Source organism: Rissa tridactyla, chromosome 7 (genome assembly GCF_028500815.1).
Source record: "Rissa tridactyla isolate bRisTri1 chromosome 7, bRisTri1.patW.cur.20221130, whole genome shotgun sequence".
NCBI classification, from domain to species: domain Eukaryota; kingdom Metazoa; phylum Chordata; class Aves; order Charadriiformes; family Laridae; genus Rissa; species Rissa tridactyla.
Window position 1 is genome coordinate 11,824,354 of NC_071472.1, and position 20,394 is coordinate 11,844,747.

Genomic DNA, 20,394 nt, shown 5'->3' on the forward strand with positions numbered 1-20,394 from the left:
CTCACCCCTCTTTTTTGTCTACACATAAAATTTCCAAATGTTACATCCAAAGAGCCAGTTGATTTTCTACACTTATATTTCCTAGATCTTTCCAATTCCAAAGCCAGAAGCCAGTCTATCTTCTACTTATTATTTTTGGGATGCAGAGAGAAAAAGAAAAAAAGTATTTTATTAATATCTATAAAGAGTACACCATTTCAACTTCTCCCACTTCTAAATGTATTTCCAAGCAAAATGGATAATTTAGCACTTCAGACACAGATAGAACTATATTGAATAAAGCTGATGAAACTCATTCCTTATTTCGTAGCACGTTAACGTGACACATTAATCTTCAGCACATTCACGCATTATAAGCCATCACAAGTCAGCTAGGAGATAGCGTGTTTACGTTTTGGCTTGTTCTGCGTTGTGCTATAGATTAAATGCATTTAAAGTGAGAACCTTTCATTCTTTACTCCTGTCTACAGCTCTGCAGGCATTACACTCTCAGTTTTCTTCTTTTCTTCAAACATTTTTGTTACAGAATCTTTTCAAGCCATGTTCCCTCACCTCTACCTCAGCAAGCTGGGGAACTGTCCATTAATAAGGACTCTTTCATAATAAAAGACCCAACTGATTAATTCATTATAAGGAAAGAAAAACTAGTTAACAGAGGAAGTGGAGGTCAGGTCAATACAGTTCATGGTGCTCAAGAAAGTGGTTTAGGGTGAACAGGCAAGTGATGCAGCTTCTAAGCAACCAACTTACAGTCAAAGGATCAGCCCACATCTTTGTTATAACATTTATGTGTCCTCCAGTCAAGAGCTGTTTGTTCTTTAGCACTGAATAACATTTTTTGACCTATGACAGCTGAAGAACACTCAGAGCCCACTGCTCAGGTACTGTATGTTGCTGTAGTTTCTCAGGGGCAGTTACCTATTCCCTGTAGAGATGGTGCTCGTAAGAGTAGAGAAAAGGCCCTGTATGGGTCACCTGAGATTCCTGCAATAAACTCAGCATTTCATGCAAAGCACTCGATTCAGCATGGGAGTGAGCTGCTTTATGCAGGGGATTTGCAGAAATAACACTGAATATCCCTTTCATCAAAAGGCAAAACATTGCAAGTGCTCCAAAGCCACCAGACACACTACACCAACCCGGTCCCATAAATGTCACATATGCCTGACCTCACAATCTTTTATTTGTGAAAATACACTTGCAACTATAGAGTCTACAGTAGCTTGTATTTTGTGTTGATGAATAATTTTAAAGCCCCAATTTGGTTCAAGTTACAATGATGCAAGTCCAAAATAATATCATTGACACAGTTATTTTCTCATTCGTACGCATGGAACTGATCAAAATCCTGACTCTCTCATTTTTTCAGAAAGTATAAATAACAAGATTTTTGCAAGGATGAGGTCAGGGGTTTCAAACATTACTGCCAATTAAACAGAATGAAACAGCCTACTATAACCTGAAAAGACACCTAAAGCTTTCTCATTGGATTCCTTTTCCTCACTTTCTTTAAGTTTAATAAGCAACATAAGCACAAAATAATTTGCCACACTTGTCATAAAGCCAATAAAGAAAGAAAAATTCCATAACAGCGAAGTTCATGTCCCAACAACAAGATTTTACATCTCTGCTGAGAAACCAACACAGATTTCTTCTAAGTAGATATATGTTTGTTGTTAACATTTTTTTAATGTTTTAAACAATCTAAAGACGTTCAGGGAGAAGAAAACTGGCAGCAATCCACTAAAAATAAACAGTAAATCTAATATTTTATGCTCAGCAAAGCCGAATCAGGATCTTTTTAAGACAAGTAATTTAAACTAGTAATTATTCCGTGGACAGGGAGCATTTCCTCCATCTAATCTATACACATATTATTGGATGAGAATCTAGGTTAAGTTGAACTATGCTTCTGCTTTTTAAAATACAATATAAACTATCAAGGAAAAAAAAGGAAATTTAAAAGATGATTAATCATTTTGTTTTGTTTAATCAACTGAAATACACAATAGCAGTTGAAAGGATGACCTTAGGAATTTTGAGCAACAGACCTCAATGATGAGATCTGTACCAACTTCCAAAACAGTATGTTTTTTAAACTTCTACTCATGGACAATAGCAGATTTTGGAAGAGACTCAATTTCAGTTTAAATTTTGAATCTTACCATTATACTCTTCATAAAAAATTACCTTGGTTTCAGCTGGCCTATGCCTGTAGCAAATTATCCCCCATCAATATGGTCTGGAGTCTCTTCCCAACCCTCTCAAGTCTCACTTGAAACCCCAGAAAATGAAGAGTTGAGTTTCACGTGGTTTGGAGCAGGGAGAAAATAAAGCAAGATGCCTAGGAATAAGTGCAGAGTAAAAAGATGCAGATACACTATGGTCTAAGGTAGAGTTAACGATGCACTTTGCTCTGTGAAAAATTTCATTGCTCTTGAGTCTTAATGAATAATAAGCAGTAGTTACAATCACTCTTGCTTTACACAGCAACCAGGGCTTTGCAAGACCGCAAACACGTCAACCTTATGTGATGCATTGCTGTATCCGAGATACCCAAGTTCCAGATTAATTGGTACCTCCGCACGGCCCAGTCCAGTGCTATGTGGAATCACTAACTTGACCCCCCAAAACAGCACAGCCTGGGAACAGCACTGCCTGGATTTGTCTACATTGCTTTTGTTTCCAGGGATAGTTCATTCAAAGACTTCTCAAGCATTTCTGCTTAATGCTTACTTAACTGGAGACATTTCCCCAAGTACCCGGAAAATAGTACTGGGTTTTCTTTATTGCACAGGTCTGGCTGGCATCATGGAAAACTTAGTATTTTCACCCTCCTAATCAAGGATGCACGGAAATTATAAGTATCACACAGTCCCACAGATCACGAGATTCGCTTAACAATAATGGGATTTAAATAAATAAATACATAAAAATGTGGTCTTATTTGCTTTTGAGATCTAACGGATTACATTTTCAAACTTTTCTCCTCAACCACAAAGTCTACAAATGGACTTAAACAACTTTCTCATAGCAATATGACTGGAAGTTGAGGGGCTAAAAATACCAAATGTTGATGACTTGTGATGATGCTGTGAGAGTTTGCAATGTGTAGCCAGGAGGTTTCAATATGAAGGCCTGTCAACATTGTCTGGCCCGGCCCATATTACTAGCAGTATCTCCTGAAAACTTTCATGTTAAACTTTTTTTACACATGAGAAACACTGATGCTTCCTGTGTTCCTGAAGCGAGTGTGCTGCCGAGTTTGCTTAATTAAAGCACACGATCTATGATTAAGGATGTGAGCATCGCAATGACCTGACAATTGCTATTTTACTCAATCCTGCAAGGACCAGCCTAGTTTCAAGGGGTAATTTGGGCTCCTGGAAAAGCATTCAACATCCTGTGATAGTTTCCCTGACAAAGGAATGAGTTTTTAATGCAGTAAATAGCAGAGTCTCGAGAATGTACCCTGTGAGATCAGCTTAAACCAAATACCGCGTCTCAGCTAACTGAGACTTTCTGTGTCATTATAATATTGCTATACAGCACCATATCAATTGACCTCACCCCATTCATGAAAAAGCCTGCCCTAACAAACCTAGCCTAGTGATTATCATAAAATTAATGAATCTTTAATTATTCCTTTGACTTACTGCTTAGTTGGAGCCATGCTGACTGCCAGTGTGTTAAGTCTGATAATCATTCCTGCGGTTCTAAAGTCACACTAAACAGGAGCACAGAATAGCTAAGATTGGACATTATATCACTTAAAACATGTGAACCAGCTGTCCTCAGTGTCTCCCAGACCGGCTCTTCTCCACCTTGCTCTAGATAATCTGGAACCAAGTAAGTAGTTAAGAGTTTTCCAGTGACTGAGTAGCTGGGAGGAGGGGTTAAGCATATTTAAAGAGAAGATAAACTTTCAGTGTTATTATTCTTGTAGCCCCTGTTTCTATCAATACATAAAGGAAAGTGAATGCATATGCTGAAGAATGTTAATTGCTATATTTAATTAAGAAAATTAGTCTCTTATGAGAGTCAGAAAAAGTAAGAATGATCCAAAGGGTCTCCGCCCAACACTTTGCTAAAGCATCTACCCTAACTGTCATTAATGATCATATATGTGCCAGTAATTACTACACATGTGGTCCTGAGGCCGCTTCACTTGAGAGTAAGGGTATGAGATCACATCTCCAGTGTCAGTCGTGCTGGCAACAGTGAGTTCTTAACCTCATGTTTTGTCATCATAGTTGATGAGTTACTAGAAAATCCAGGTTAAGTGTTAGACCAAACAACAGGTCTCAAGCTGGTCATGAATAAGTCCTATGGAGGGAGAATGCAACTCTCTACTTTCCCTGGATTTGTAACATCTGGCAGACTAGTGAGTACACGGCGAGAACAGCTGTTTGAGAACAGAGAAGAAACACACGGATATGGAACAGCATGTATGCAGATTGTGTGCAGTCCAGCTCTACCTCAGATAAAATGAGATTTATAACATCATTTCAAATAATAACCTCTACTCTCTGGCTTTTGTCAGAGCTCACTGAGGAGCATTAGCACTGGATTCTGAAACAGTGGTGCAGAGCACCACAGGATGATGTTCCCATCCCACGGCTGGCAGCACACCCTTTGCCAAGTGGTACTGATGGGAGGATTACAGCCCTCATGGTTTTGGCAGCCAGTGAACTGCATATATTTATTAATGAAATTGTTTATACATGCTAAAAATAATAAATCTCAAATCTATCTAACACTATACTAGGGCTGGAATTAATTATGAACCTGCTTGTAGCAAATCATCTTCTCTGTAAGTTTGGAGCCATAAATATCCAACTCATGCGGGTAAGTAAGGGCAGAATGATAACGATTATAAACACACCATCTTGAAGAACAATATAGGATACATATCAAGAAAACGGCCCCAAAGGGACATTCAGGTCAAGTCCAATCACTGCTTTTGGCAGCTAACCACAGTATAGAATTTCCTTTCATAAAGGGATGAAGCTCCACCTGAAAACTAGTTAAATGCCACAGCTCCGCTCCTCCTATGAGAAGCGGTTCCAGAAACTTTCTGCTCCTGTTACTGAACTCTTCATATACTCTCTGACCTAAATCACACTCAAGGCCAGTCTATATACATTTGCTCTTAGGTCAACACTGTCCTTTAAGTAAAAGATGTTCTTCTCTCAGGTGTGGACATTTCCATATAACCACATTTCCAGTGTGGTTCATTGTCTCTCCTGCTGTTTGTTTTTTAGAGCCCAGCTCTTTTATTTTTTCATAAGATACACAGCCTCTCTCTGCACTTGTTCAAGTTCATAGTTATTTTTCTATCCAAACTAAGGTCCCAATAAGGCTTTGTGGAATGTTGATTTTTTGCTGGAAATACTTCAGCTGACATCATCTAGAATCACCTGTGCAGTGCTTCTGGCATCAATTTTAGAAAAGAAGATACAAAAATGGGAGAGCAGCAGCTACCGAATCAACATTAGTACCTTCTGCATTACCTCGCTATCTTTTCTCTTGGTAGCCTCCTGCATAAATATTGACAAAGGACAGTAGTGTTTACTGGATTTTCCCTGACAAGCACAACCCATCTGATGTTCCAAATAAGAAGAGCAAGTTCAAGAGCACTTAGAAAAAATATAAGGCAGGGTTTTGTAATAAACTCCAGTCAGTCTCACACATAATGCACCAGGCATAAATGTATTCTCCCACTACGCTTCCATATGCTTCTAACAAAGAGAAAAAAAAGCCACATTAATCTAAAAAGAATGTCTTGCCTGTAGTTGAGTAGATGAGTAATTATATGCCAGATGAAATCCCCATTAGATCAGTACTTTCCAATCTTTTCCAATTTGTGGACTCCATAAAAATTTTCAAGGCAAGTGCTATAGCAAATTAAAGTCTATAGACAATAAATCTGTTTTATCAAATACCTTTACCAACCACTAAGGAATTTAACATATATGATCCACAGGTTGGAAAACACCGCAGATAACCACCCACTGCTTATTAAGGAGAGGTCTATCTAAGAGTGCACGTGCAATTTGGATTTTCAAAACTAACCAGCCAGTGTTAAATTGACTAATCTACAACCGAAAGTAGAAAGTTCCACTCTGAAGGCATCTACAGCTAAGCAAGTTCATTTTCATATATTTCCACAATATAAACAAAACAATAACTCATGTAGAAGAGTAACTGCCAGAGCCCCCTCTCTTGAGGGACTAAGTTTCCAGCTACAAGGTCTATTCCTATCTCATTGAGTGAGTTGAAGTATTCACAACAATTAAATTAAACTAAGCCATATTCTTTACATCTCTTGCAATTTACATTTAGCCAGTATTTGAACAAGAAGAATACCACACAACAGATTTGTATTACATACACAGTCTATAATAACATGTGAGGGCCTGATCCTGGAAAGATCTGCAAATGAACTACCTTTATAAAAGGCAATCAGTCAAGACGGTCCTCTAGTACCTTCAGACAAGAATCATAACTACAGTTTCATTTGAACTAGCCATACCTAGGTCACCTGTATATCTGGAAAAGACTAACAGAAGTGCAACACCTCCACAAAGGAGAAGAGCCAACAACCTAAAGAATCAGGACATTTACCTGGAATACAGAAGAATCCCTCCGCCCAAGCCCCTGAGCAAAATTCAGCAGAACAGAGGACTGATACTGGCTGTCCAGGCTGGCTGCTCCCTAAGGCAGGAGGAGCCAGAAACGAAGACCCAGCAGGCAGGACAGGGACCTCATTAGTCAGAGCCTGGCCCGCAGCCTCTGAGGGCTGATAGCAACCAGGTTTAATCAATAAATCATCAGGCAAGTTGTGGTGACAAGACAAGTCCAAGCTTAAGCTAGGAAGTCCATCAGCAGGTCAGGATCAGGTCCAGTGAGCGTAGTGAGTGTGACCAGGCTTAGACACAGCCTCATGATTGCAGCACAGGTCCACAGGGACAAGACAGGTCCTAGATCATGCAACAAAATCAGTTGATGGATCAGTGCCACCTCAGCAGGGCGGCCCATGGCCAGGTGGGAAAGGCTGTGGCAAAGCTGGAGGCTGATCTCCCACAGCTGAGCTGCAATGAGGCTCCTGGCCCATGGGTGAGGCTGGTCAGGGCCATCAACGCCCAGCAGTGCTCACAGGGTCCTGACACTGGGCTGGTTACATAAAGGGTCACTAGGAAAACTGGCCCCAGAATAAATTTTGGATTTAAAGAAAACTTTGATAGCGCATTTCATTTTTTTCATTAATCAACACATTTGATCAATACTGCTTCAACAGAAAAAAATCCCAATCTGCTGTAATTCCTATCGCCACTCTATAAACACAGCCTTAATTAAATCAAAGTACTTGTAGGTTTAAAATAGAACTCAGTGTACATCTAAATGCTTTGCTAAGCCAGGGCCTAAATACAAATTTGTGCTTGTTTTTGTGTTTGTCTCTTGTTTACAGATGGTGACGGACAAGCTAATACTTCTGCCAGATCTTTCCTTTTCACATGTGTTTAGTGCAGTCCACAGCCAGGGTAAATTGGTGTTGTTCCAATGAGGCCAATTTACACCAGCTGAAGATTCAGACCCACAGCTGTATTTGTGTAACCTCAATCCTGCACGAACACAGTTTTTCCGTTATAAATATCTGTGTATATGATTCATAGAGTACAGTAAGTTTAAGCTACAGCACATTAAATTATTCCAGACAATGGGCCCAACTGTCAACCCACTAGAAAATTAGCTAGATGTGTGATGTGACAAATAGCTCTGTATTAATATCAGAGCACCATTTCCAACATACACTGAATGTTCCTACTAAATGCCAGAGTAAGAGATCTGTGTTTTTTTCCTGACAGATATCAAGCCACAGCCATGCACAAAGTAAGGCATGTGATTCCTATAACGCTGAACAGAGAAGCAATAGTTTTATTGTTGAAGGTGGGAGAAAATTACAGATACTGAACACATAAATATGACTAATGATATCTGGGGGTATTTTATGTATCCGTGTGTTTGCTTCGCTTTTTTGAAATATTGTACCTTTCTACCGCACTCAGTGACATCAAACACTCAGGCATTCCTGGAAAGGATTTTCCGTTCCTTATAACGGAAACGGCCTTTCCTGGGCACAGATCATCTACAGAGAACTGCTTGCTTTCTAAGTGCAAATCAATTCATTGGCTGGATAGGCAATGTAATACTAAAAGAGATAGACAACAGTTTTGTGAATGGAGGAAACTGTAAATTATAAAAAGATCAGAGCGTCCCCCCAGAACAGGGATCTCCCTCTCAGCTTTCAGAATGTGTGAGATGCAATTTCATTCAGCTGAAAATGCTGTACGAGTTTAGTGACTTTACTGTAGACCCTGGTTCTATTCCTGGCTTAATGGGTGACATTCCTGTGACTCCAAATAGCTGCCATTAGAAACAAATCATCCAGACGCATGTTTACTGTTTTGTGTCAGAAGTGTGGCATTTCCCCTACCAAAATCACCTGTGTCTGAGACCCAGAGATACAGCTGTGGAGTAACCATAGGTTTAAACTCCCGACATGTGATGATGCTTCGGGGCTGAAGCCAGCATCTCTGTACAGACAGCAAGCAAAGGACGTCACCTTTCTGCTGGATTTTGGGGTGTCGAGCACTCCCTACCCCTGTGCTCCGGCTAGTTTCCCATCCCATGAATCAACCAGTTCAATGTTTTCCCTTGACACTGGCAAACCTGACAAGCTGTGAGGGTGGATGGTCTCCCCACCTGGGGACATGCGCTCCACAGGTGGCACCAGGCCTCGCCGCCCCCTCAGCAGTGCCCCGGTTTTCATGGGGCTGCCTTAGGGCCTACCTCAGTCAACAGACTTGTTGGTAAAAAACTTAAAATCCAACTTACCCCTCCATGGTGACTTCTTATTCCCCAGGGCTGAAAGGACTGTAAGAGCTAATTTGGCAGGGTGTTAAGGGTGCTTGCACATTCCCCTGGGCAACAACCGTGAGTGACAGGCTGCAGAGCGGGGCGGCCTGTCAGGAGGCCAAGAGCCGCCCTGAGCCGGTCCTGGCCGATTCCCTCTGGCTCTGGCTCTGAGGGGGCCCCAGCGAGGAAAACCACCAAGTACCAGAGCCTGGCCATCACCCCAAAACATCCCTCAGCCAGAGAAACGCCTGGATACAAGGTGTCAGCGACAGAAAATGGTGGCTGCTGAGGGCTGGAGACACTCTGTGGGGTCCTCCACCCCTGAGGGTGACCCACGCCAGGGCAGGGACACTAAGGAACATCGGCAGAAAAAATGTAAGACTCAGAGAATAGCTGTAAGAGCAGAAGAAAGAAACTCATGCAAATATTGTCCTCGATAGCCCCTGCTGCCTGTCACCCCACCAGAAGAATTTTGATGGACTGGGTATACACCACGACAAAAAACAGGGAAAATGAGTCTGGGGAAGAATAGGTGTTTATTGGGAGTGTGTCCTACATTTTCCTCTCAACACCCTAATTGAGATCAGAAGTTTGTGTTGATTAGCAATAGATTGAGCAAAATTCTTCAACTCAAGACTGTTTCACTTGCAACACCTTTTCAGCACCTGTGTCGGACATAAGGCATCCAGGATTTTGAAGCCAAGAAATATGGAGGGGCCTTGCAATACATGAAGGTCCAAGAAAACATTTATGAATTAATTTTCATAACATGCATGATATGTAAGAAGAAAAGCCAGAGTGACCTGGCTTAAAATGACACTGATACTCCTGGAAACGATCCACAGACCATGCTCCTGGCTTCACCTCTTAAACCATCAGCAGCTACTGAGGAGGCGACCTCTCAACTGCACACCCACCCTCATGTGTTACCTATAAATAGATATGAAGGCTAATTTAAGATATACTTGTAAGACCCCAATCTCTACCAAGTATGGGCCATTTAAAGCATTTCAGCCAGGCCAGGAAGATATTCATTGAGGAATAATCACATAGCTGCATCTGAAAGATGCTGCACAATAAGTCTGTGAACCTCATGCACAGTTTAATTACATTATTTCCTGACAGCTAGGTTCTTATCACCTAACCTTCTTGAGGATCAAAGCAATAAATCAAAAAAACAGCTTTCTTCTCTTTTTCTATGTGTGCGGGCCTCTTTCTTCTCTTCTTCTAGACGTGTGGGCTTTGTTGCCCTTTAGAGCATTTTGGGTCTTCTTGTCTTCATTAGTTAAAGCAGAACTTTGTGGTTATAATATGCTATATTCATCCTTAAAAATGAGGTTTAAGTCTGTATTCAGATGCCAAAACACTTTCTCTTGCCATACTGATGAGGGGAGCATTCCTGTGCCTCACAGCGGTGCCAAGTTGGAGAAGCAGAACCAGCCTCAAAATGCTATCAAAATTGGCAAGCGAAATAAAGAGGAAATTTGTGCAAATGCAAAAATATTCCATTGGAACATACTGCCTTCAATTATTTTTGGACCATTCTAATGTTCATGGAGGAAGCAAAAAGGAATAGTAACTGCGTATCCAGTGTCGGCAGCAGGAAACTACAAATAGCACGGCACACCATGTTCCAGTTTCAGCAGCGGCAGGCTTCAGAGACGTTTCCTTACAGTCAGGAGCGGACGGGCTGCGAGGCAACTGCTGCCAGAGTCTGGAAACATAAAGCAGGAACTACGCCATCACTCGGTTAATGTTCTGCCCTCTTGCACTGAAAGGTCACAAGGGTGTTGGATGATCCAGTGCAAATCGGATAGAAAGTGGCCCCAGACTGCTCTAACTATGCTATAGGGCGCACTTAGCATGAAGGAAATGCGCAAGTCTTCCTCATCCCTAGCTGCAGCAGCGGAGCGAGGAATTGCTATTGTTTTTACATTCCCATCAAAAAGATCAGGTTCAATTCCAAGTGCTGTGGAGGCAACATATTTAGCTGCCTGGAAAAAAAAAAAAAAAAGGCAAAAAGCAGATTTTGCAGCACAGGGCAGGATGAATTGATGAAGAAATATGGAAAGCACTGAGATATCTATTTTAACACATCAGATCAGGACTCCCACTGCAGGACAGGCTTCCTGTGTGACAGGAGGCAAGGCAGTTAAGCCCTGTGGTTTTCAATTTCCAATTTTTAGCTTTAAACTTTGCATCCTTTTTACTTTCATTTTGTTCCTCCAAAGCCAATCCAGCTCAACAGCAATCAGCCTCTGACAGATGGTTACCCTTCCCGATGGACAGCTGTCCACATATGAAAAATCAGCACCACAAATGCCTTCAGAAGATTCTTACATGCTTTGCTTGTAGAGTCTGAGCTCCGGTCATGGAAGTGTTACGGGAGGAAGTTTGTACCCCCAGAGCTGTCAAACCAGCGGAAACAGAAATGTCAATGGTAGGCTCCAAAAGGAATCCTGCCCCCTCCTCCACAGGGAAAGAAATGATGGTTGCAACAAGGGCAGGTGACATTCACCATAGAATAACATCTAGCAGGAAGAGGATTTGTGATATATATTTATCTAGTTCCGTGTACTGCTCTGCTCAGCAGGCAAGGCAATCCCACACTTCCTCAAACCAGATGGCAAAACTGGGTTTGTAGCTGCTTTCAGTTGCAGGAGCAGCACAAAGCAGTTGGTGTGTACTTGTGAATTTGTCCTGTTGTTATTAGATTTGTCCCCAAACTTTCTGCTGGTGGATGTAAAGGCAGAAAAGCTATTGGTACGTAGGGGAAGAACACCCCATGGCCTTGACTGATAAATAAGAATGTAGCGGGATACAAGCTTGACACTGTGAAGAAGCTGCAAGCTCCTTTGGAACATCACTAATAATGAAGACATTTTGATTTTACAATCCAATTAGCAGAAATGAGCTCTGTTTGTGCTTTGAGGAAAGTTAAAAACTTCTATAATGATCTCCTGGTCTTGCAAAAATCTGTTTTTTCCTACAGCTACCAAGAAGAGCATCTTATTAAGTGTGACCAGCAGTGGTCAAAGTAATGAACAGCTCCCACAGAGCCCCCCGTGATTATTTCCCACTCTGGCAACTCTTCACTTTAGATTGGGGGCAAGAAATTGTGGATGGCATTAGCAACCTGTCAGAAGCCTACTTCATATTAAACAGAGCAGATGTCAGCTAGCTGCACCTTTACTTCAGAGCTAGAGCCTGCAAAGTCTGCAAGTCCCAGCATATAGGTTCCTGCAGGATTCATCTTCCAGTTAAAGATGAAGGTTTTTGCAAGTAATTTATCCTTATAGATGCTGAAGAGGATTTACTCCACAGTTCCGCAATAATTCTTCCGTGTCCATGACTAGGTGAGGGGGATTGTAGATTTGACACAGTTTAGCTGCCACTCTCAAAGCCTTCCAAAGTGGAATATGCTGATCCCACTCTGATATCTCTTTATCACATGACATCTACACTCACAGCATCACAGGGAACCATCACAGAATCACAGAATCTTCATGGTTGGAGAGGACCTTTGAGATCATCGAGTCCAACCAAACAACCTACAATCTCTGCCACTAGAGCATGCCCTGAAGTGCCACATCTAGACGTTTCTTAAACACCTCTAGGGATGGTGACTCTGCCACCTCCCTGGGCAGGCTGTTCCAGGGCCTGACCACTCTTTCAGTAAAGTAATTCTTCCCAATATCTAATCTAAACCTCCTCTGCCGCAACTTCAGACCATTTCCTCTGGTCCTGTCATTATTCACTTGGGAGAAGAGGCCAACACCCACCTCTCTACAACATCCTTTCAGGTAGTTGTAGAGGGCAATGAGGTCTCCCCTCAGCCTCCTCTTCTCCAAGCTAAACATGCCCAGCTCCTTCAGCCTCTCCTCATATGACCTGGTCTCCAGACCCCTCACCAGCCTGGGAGGTCTCCTCTGGACACGCTCCAGCACTTCTATGTCCCTCTTGTACAGCAGGGCCCAGAACTGAACACAGTACTCGAGGTGAGGCCTCACCAGTACCCAGTACAGAGGCATGGTCACTTCCCTGCTCCTGCTGGCCACGCTATTCCTGATACAAGCCAGAATGCTGTTGGCCTTCTTGGCCCCCTGGGCACACTGCTGGCTCATGTTAAGCTGGCCGTCCACCAGCACCCCCAGGTCCTTTTCTGCTGGGCAGCTTTCCAGCCACTCTTCCCCAAGCCTGTAGCGTTGCTTGGGGTTGTTGTGACCGAAATGCAGGACCCAGCACTTGGCCTTATTAAACCTCATACAGTTGGCCTTGGCCCATTGATCCAGCCCGTCCGGGTCCCTCTGTAGAGCCTTCCTACCCTCAAGCAGATCAACACTCCCACCTAGTTTGGTGTCATCTGCAAACTTACTGAGGGTGCACTCAATCCCCTCATCCAGACCACTGATAAAGATATTAAACAAAACTGGCCCCAAAACTGAGCCCTGAGGGACACCACTGGTGACCAGCCGCCAAGAGGATTTCACCCCATTAATCACAACTCTCTGGGCACGGCCATCCAGCCAGTTTTTAACCCAGCGAAGAGTACACTTGTCTATGCCATGATTCGCCAGCTTCTCCAGGAGAATGCTGCGGGGGACGGTGTCAAAGGCCTTACCAAAGTCCAGATAGACAACGTCCACCACCTTCCCCGCATCCAGAAGGCTGGTCACATCGTCATAGAAAGAGATCAGGTTGTGTCAACACACGCTCTGGGCACAACTACCCCTTGTTACAACACTTTTTCTGCTCCTAGGCAGACTTTGTTCTTTTGTTTTTTTAAAAAAAAGGGGGCAGGGGGAGGGATAAATCTGAGACCAGGTAAACTCAGTAACTTGAGGAATCCATGAGCCTAAACCCTGTTTTGCTACTACTGAGCTTCAGGAAAAAAAAAATCAGTAAAGATGCATTCAGAACATTATACGGTTTATTCAGCTGCATCAGAACACCTCATAGTTGCTCATGCATGACAGAAAGCACCTATGTGCATCAAGACAAAGCAGGAGCAGTACTCAATAGCAAGAATTCGATTATTTTAAAATGCAAAAAAAAAAAAAAAAAAGATGACAGAGAACACATTTGAAAATTAATGAAAAACTGCAGTTACAATAGAGTTATTGCTACATGCTTTCAATTCTCACCTGTTTTATTAGAGCCTCCTTTGTTCTAAGATGTGTGAAGTAATTAAATAAAAGTGATTAGAGCTGGCATAGGTTCATTTGGGGAAATACACAGATTTTAAGGAATGGATATACAGTTTCTCCCTTTGATATGAATTTCCTGTGTTGGTCCTTTGTCCTTGATTGATGCTATGAGAAAGGTCTTACACAAAACATCTTAAGTGAAACAGACTATTCCCAGTACTATACTAAAGCAACCCAAGTCATGTATGAAAAGATACCTGTATTCAGTAGGAATGTTTCCATACCCTTTCATCTCCAAGAGCATTTTCCAACTGCAAATCCGCATGTCTTTGTTGGAAACGGCCAATGCCCCAGCTAGACTCAGTATCTTACTGTGCTAGGTGCCATTCGAACACGCACTTAACTATTGTTTATGCACTCAGCTCAGTCTCAATTTAAGCCTCCTTTCCATATCATCTATATAATTAGTTTCTGACATTTTACGATCTGATATTGTAAGATGGTGTCTGCCAATTCAACAATTTAGGGACCTGTCTGCATCCATTTGCTGCGTTCTGCCTGGTATTACAAATTCTGTGTCAGAGCAAACACTTCGTGTTGAACACAGGGCTTGTCCTCTCTGTTGTCGTTTTAGTTTCAGAGTGGGCTTAAGCACACAGGATGGCACAAGATGATGATCTTCTACTCATGGCAGCTTACTTAGACTGACAGCTGACTCTCCTTCCCAACATTGCCATCCCAAGTCTGATTTTATTAATGGGGAAGAACAGTCGTCTAGTGAGAATCTCTATACCAAAAAAGGCACCATATGCCAAGGGAAACTTCCGATTATAAAAGAAAGCATTTTTCACTGGCAGTATGAGAGAGTAGATGCCAGAAATGGAAACAGGGTTTCATGAGAGAACAGACACTATGTGCTCTCTCTGTGCAAGGGTCCATATGCATGAGAAAAGACAGAGAAAAAGACACTAAAGCAACTTAAAGTACTATGACTAAATGTTGCTCTTGAGCAATGTCTATTCCAGATCCATAAATGTAGAGACCTGTATATTTCTTCTAGAGCTCAAAAATAAGAACCAATTGTGTCAGGAACATTTTCAAAGCTTGTTTCTCTTATATTAGGACTATTGCAAGCCCTGGCAAATGAGGCTGCCCATAATGTTGCAAACGTGTACTAACATAACTGGACTACTTGGGGTGAGGGAAAAAGCGGGGCAGCAGCACAGACAGCTGGAAATAAGGTCCCATTTCTGTAAGTGGGTGGCAAAGCTGCTAACCCTGCTATCTGTAAGGCTGGAGCCAGAGACAGTAGCTAGAGGTGGTGGCTGCACAGCTCCCAGCTGTAGGGCTCTAACAGCACTGGCTCACTGAATACCTGTCAGTGGGAACTCCTACAGAGACCGTGACTCTTTCACTAATTTTAACAGAAGTTGAGATTCACTTTGCTTTACAGGATCAGGCCCCTGTCTTTTTAGCAGACACCTCAGGGAGACCTCGAGCACCAAAATGCAATCAGGTCAGGGGTTGCAGATAAAAGTAGTCTGAGTTGTTTCACCCGATGAAGAGAGAAGCCGCTGCTTTGGGCTGAGAGGGCAAAGTACCAATAACAAATTGAGCCCTTGTGATCTCTGAGAACCCTTTTTCTGGGACTGTGGGTAACGGATTTCATTTATGCTTAGCAGTAAAGTCTTGGTTACTCTTATAAAGATCTCTACAAACACATGCATTTCACAAACGCAGACCCCAGTTCAGAGTATTTTCCAGTCCTGTGTCCTTCTTCGCCCAGGCATTTGGGATGGGCTAAGGACAAAAGTAACATGCTTAAATGAGCCTCTCTTAGACCTTCAGTCATATGTCTCTGCAGAAGACACTAAGCTTATTGACTCCTTTTATTGTGGAAGTCTTATGGAGCTTACCTCAGGTCTAACAACACCCCCCGTGTTCAAAATCTCCAGGAAAGCTCCTTACTGTGATGCTCACTTACTGTGCTGTTGTGATATCCATGGTGTAAGTACTTAGATGAAAAATCCAGGGCATGCTGAGTTCTGTAAGCCAACGTGGTGTTCATGTAACTTAAATGAAATCTAAATCCTATGCAAAAATCCATGTCTAATCCATGCTTATTATGCCTGTATGATTATTACTGTTAACTGTTAAATACCATTCATTCAGTAACAAATCCTTTCGCAGTGAAACAGCACAGGGGGCATATATACTTCTCCTTGGTGCAAGACACGAAGGACATGCTCTCGTTATTAATCCTGATTCTGGTTCTTTCCCCTCTTAATATGCTTCCTGCCTCCTCCCCAGTCCTAATTAACCACCTCCCCAGAACTCATTGGCTTTGTATTCGTTTCACATAGGACAGCTCCCACCGTCAGCTTCTCAGTACTTTCCTCATTTGTTTCCCAGCCTTATTCCCTGGGACACATACCCCTTACGGTAATTTCTAAGCCAGCATTTTACGCAAAATCTTGGAGGCAATTGTATAGATGGCACATAGAACAGATCAAAGAAAGCAAGTGCTTCCAGCAGTGAAATAAGAGAGGGGAAATGGCCCTTCACTGAGTGGATTTTATCTCAGTCAGAGGAGTCTCTCCCAGGTGCTATGCCTTTTGGCATTGCACAGATCCTTAAGGGTTAATATTACATGTTGTAAACGGGAAAACTCTGTCATCTGCTTATGTATCACTTCCAGGGTCTTTTGACACTGCTAGCAGAAGAAAGTGTAGAGGTGATGGAAAATAACGAAGGAAGTGAAGATGTTACTGATCTTTTTGATCTTTCTTATGCTGCTTTTCCAGAAAGTCAGCTAATACCCATTTCTAGGAAATGCTTCCCCACACAGCATCACTTGACTAAAGGAACAGCTACAATTGCTCTACTTAATGGACTGTAATAAAATAAACTGCCTCCTATTAGCAAGAAGGATCATATCATCAGATTTGTAATGCATTTTATTACAGAATATACGGCATCAGAATTTTTAAGTGCAATATAAGGGGTAGTAATGTACGAAACGGTTAAAGTGCATATCTATTACACAATCACAAATGCACTTCTAATTTCCCTTCTCTCAAACAGCAAGGTATCAATGTTTCTTTCTTAAAATCATCTTTTCCCCCCCTAAACCACAGGGTAAATTTCCACATTTTGCATTCCATTATTCCATCAAAGTTATCCTGCATCTTTTTAGGCAAATTGTAGCTTGCAGAGTATTCCTTCCTTCTGATGAACATACATTTTTGGCAGGTGTTAATACTCCAGTAATGGTGTAAGCATGGTTCAAATACTCAGATTATATACTTCTTGGCTAATCTTCTCTCCCATTGACTTTGCTGTGGAGCTAGAGCTCCTTTGTATTTTTCTAGGCTGTTAAGTCTAGTGGTGTAAATTGGACTCTAAATCAGGAATTCCTACATTTCATCTGGCACTTCAGAATAAGTGTTAATGGGTATTGTGCTTCTGCTGAAAATTAGTAGGAGTCTTCCCAATATTTTCATTAGGAATGGGAATAGGACACCGGACAGGAGTCTAGTACAGCTGGTGTATCTGAGATTTTCCTCCTTCAGAAATCAAATGCCCCATTATTTATCTCACTAAATGGAGGCCGAGTCTCATAGCACTTATCCAGAAGAGTAACACATCAGTTCCCTTATTTAAGGAGACCAGACCGAGGAAGAGGCCTGAAGCAGCGTTGTGTGTGAGAGGGATGCAGTGTGTGCTTCTTGGCGCCATGGTCTCACTGCCCACAGCCGCATAGGGAGTGGGATGCAGGAGAATTGCTGCAACTGTTATACCACCCTATTTCCCTTCAACCTTTTTTTTTACCTTCCCCCCCACCCAGTTTGTCTTCTATCATACAAACTTTGCATTGTTGTCATATCCCAATCACTCTTCCACTGAAATCGTTCTGTCGTTCCAGGCTGGTCACATCACCTGGGAAATGGGGGGAACAGCTGCTGTGGAGTGGGAGCTGCAGGCCATGTCCTCCCCTCCCTTTCGCTGCAGCCACCCGCAGAGCAGCTGCACCACGGCAGCCCCCCACAGCCAGCACGGCTTCCCATAGCCTGCTCCGCAGGGAAAATCACAGGCAGACCTGTGTTTTTGAAGGAGAAGCTTTAGTATGGATGAGGCAGATGGTTTGGACTGCAAACCCGCTACTTCACTGCTCCTTGAAGACGAGATGTGGCCTGTGGTTCGCCACTAGACTTTCTACAAAGCTGGCCCTATCCAAATAAAATGTTTTTCCCACCACAAACTTCCAGTGAAATTCGCTCATGGCATTTTCTAACTACCATTGCCATCTTTTGGAGTTTTCCTTTGTGTAGTGGACTCTGTGGAAAGTCAGGAAGGAGAAGGGGAGGTGAGGACAAAGTGAACATGCAAAGTCTCCTCTGCCTCTCCTTAGAGGCTGATATGACAGCAGCCTGCTCTTTCTTTGCTCTGGTGTTACAAGTTTACAGTAGAGATCCTTGGTTCAGTCCAGCTGATGACTATATTGTTTATACTTAATGTGGACAACGCTGACTACATTGTGATAGCTGTTTTTCATTCACATACATGCCAGGGTAGTAAAATTGATATGGAAGAAACCCAGAATGATGGGGAAATTCCTGCACAAGTCAAGTTGGGTGCCAGTTACAAATGATTTCCAGAAGAGCTGGAAAGTGCAGAGTGTAAGGATAATTTTTTGTCTTTTTTGGTATTTATTCAAGTGCAAACATGTGGACTCTTGCCTGAATTCTTCTCCCTGTCCAGATTTCAACCAACCAATTAACATTTCTCAGATAGTTTTAATAGTTGGATCTCTGCTGATTGTGGGTTTTTTGTTTTAAGCAATGTTCAATTTAGACTGGACTACATTTTTTCATGTTATCGATGGCTAAAAATATGTCCCCTGTTACCCAGTAAAACCACAGTGAAGCCTCAGTTCTAGGCACAAAATTATACATATATGTACATATGTGTGTATATATTAGTTGGTAAGGAATGAATTAGTTGAACAGTGAGGGTCAGGGCTACACCGGCAGCTGAAATGCGTTCTTTATCAGCAGATCGTTACAGTCAGCACTGCACAGCATGTGAACTTCCTCACGCCACTCTGCCAAAGCTCCCCGCGTGGCTGACCTGCCCGCTGACTTCAGCTTCAAGGACCTTCCAGTCTCCATCTGGGGGTTCAATCTCACTGCACTGCTTGTGCCTATGTGATAGCCCAACTTTTCCTCTCTCTCGGCCCCAGCCTGGGAAAATAAAAACCAAAAAGCCTGACTTGGAGACAAAGTTTCTCCACAGACAGCTCTGCTCTCTCCTGCTGATTTGAGTGGGAGAAGCCCAGGGTGAGACTGCCATCCCCTTCTTTTATTTTGACAGTAATATGAGTTGCTCGGCACACAACTACACAGACCTTCTGTAAGTTGTAATACCTGTAATTTGAATAATTCATGTGTCCAGGCAGTGACTGTCATGTATAAATATTCCAATAGAGAGGATCTATAGGAGGGAAAAAAGTGAATTGATTTGCTTTGAACATCTGGGGTATTTTAATACCAAGGGTTTCAAAAATTAACCTACCTTGAAATACAGTGTGTTTTTCCATCTTGTGTCCCTCTTTTTTTTTTTTTTCCTATCCCATCTTTAAGAACTTTTCAAGCAATGAGGACATCTGAAATTTTTCCTAAAATATCACCCAATGAGTATACGAAGATATTTTAAAAGGCCCTAAAACCTTATTTATACTCAGAATCTTATGTTGGAGTTTGAGCTTTCACAGGGTATTACAGTTGTCATTTGATTAGCACTAAATGACATATCCAGGTTAGACGGAAAGAGCTGTGCCTCTCCCCAGGAGACGAAGACTGTCCTGGCTCTGCTACCGTACCTAATTGTAGAGGGTAGAGTTCAACTGAGCAAATGGAGGTACCAGGAAACTTTAAAATTCAATACACAGACACACTGTGGTGACTATTTATACAGTGGAGACAGCGCTCAGACTGGATTTAGCTCTGAACATTTTATGAGACAAGTACTTTCCAGTCTGAGATGGTCAGACTACTTCAAAGAGATCTGCAAAAGGCAGCTAAGGAGAATAAGCACATCAATATTTTACATCAGATTACATGTGCAAAATGTGAAGTAAAAGGGTCTGCAACCTTCTCTGGAAGAATTTTAGGGGCTCCCAAACTGAAAAGATTAAAACCACTGATTCGAGAGTATGAAACAACAAAATATTTTCTATTCTTAGGGCAAATGTAGCAGTCAAGGAAAGTCAAGCAGAGCTACTCACAGAAGCCAAAGCAAGCCTGTGTGTTTAGTTAATGTGAGGTAG

At 42.3% G+C, this 20,394-nt stretch overlaps 1 protein-coding gene across 2 annotated transcripts in view; it reads right to left on the reverse strand.

Annotated features, from left to right (window-relative positions):
• KALRN (kalirin RhoGEF kinase) overlaps positions 1–20,394 on the reverse strand; it is a 525,892-nt gene that overhangs the window by 294,031 nt on the left and 211,467 nt on the right. The gene's annotated exons all lie outside the window — the stretch shown is intronic.